Source organism: Choloepus didactylus, chromosome 7 (assembly GCF_015220235.1).
Source record: "Choloepus didactylus isolate mChoDid1 chromosome 7, mChoDid1.pri, whole genome shotgun sequence".
Lineage (NCBI taxonomy): Eukaryota > Metazoa > Chordata > Mammalia > Pilosa > Megalonychidae > Choloepus > Choloepus didactylus.
This window is the reverse complement of record NC_051313.1, coordinates 91,067,787-91,068,624: the sequence shown is the minus strand read 5'-3', so window position 1 is coordinate 91,068,624 and position 838 is coordinate 91,067,787. Positions and strand designations below refer to the sequence as shown.

At 37.9% G+C, this 838-nt stretch overlaps 1 pseudogene; it reads right to left on the bottom strand.

The window, feature by feature from the left end:
- Window positions 1–659: 659 nt before the first annotated feature.
- LOC119541038 lies at window positions 660–838 on the bottom strand (annotated as a pseudogene).

The window sequence follows — 838 nt, the reverse complement described above, 5'->3', positions numbered from 1 at the left end:
TAGAGTCCTTGGGATCCATGAGTTACTCTTCTAGATTCACACACACACCTTCTTTTTGTTTAATTTCATTTCCATTACTTTGAATCAAAAATTTTAATTAATGGAAAATAATATTAATAACAGATAAGCTCTTATAGGGACACTTTTTAGAGTGAGGAGGGAATCTAGAATAGAAGATTCCTGGATAATAACCATTATATAAGTATCAGGTTGAAGAAAGGAATGATGGGAGATGGATGGAGAAGCAGCCAGAGAGAAAAGTAACCCTAGAGCCAATAAGTGTTTTACAAACCAAGGGAGCACCATTTCAACAAAAGAGAGTTCAGCAGTGTCAAATTCTGCCTGTCTGGTAGTCATGAACTGCGAAGAGTGCGAGATGGCCAGTGGATTTAACAAGAGGGAGGTCACTGTTAATTTTGTTGAGAGCAGTTGGAGTGGATTGGTGGGGGTAGAAGCCAGAATATTTGGAGGAAGTGACAGGAAACTGTGAGGAGTAAATAATAAGAGGAAGTAGAGAGAATATGGATATATAATCCAATAACAAATTTTATTTTGAAGAGGAGAGAGAGCAAGAACAGGAGTTGGGATTAATGAAGAGTTTTTTCTCTTCTTTTGTTCTGTGTATGTGCATATTTTTTTTCTTTCTTTTTTTTTTTTTTTTTCAATGCACTGTTCCTGGAAGTACTGCAACTAGTTCTATGCATGGAGTGGACGGAGCAAGCCCCCATTCTATCTCCCAGCTCCAAAAATCCTTCTGATATATTGTCCTCAGATAGAGGATGCACCAGATACTAAACTGATCAGAACAGATACTACACTTGATCGGCTGAGAAGCGAC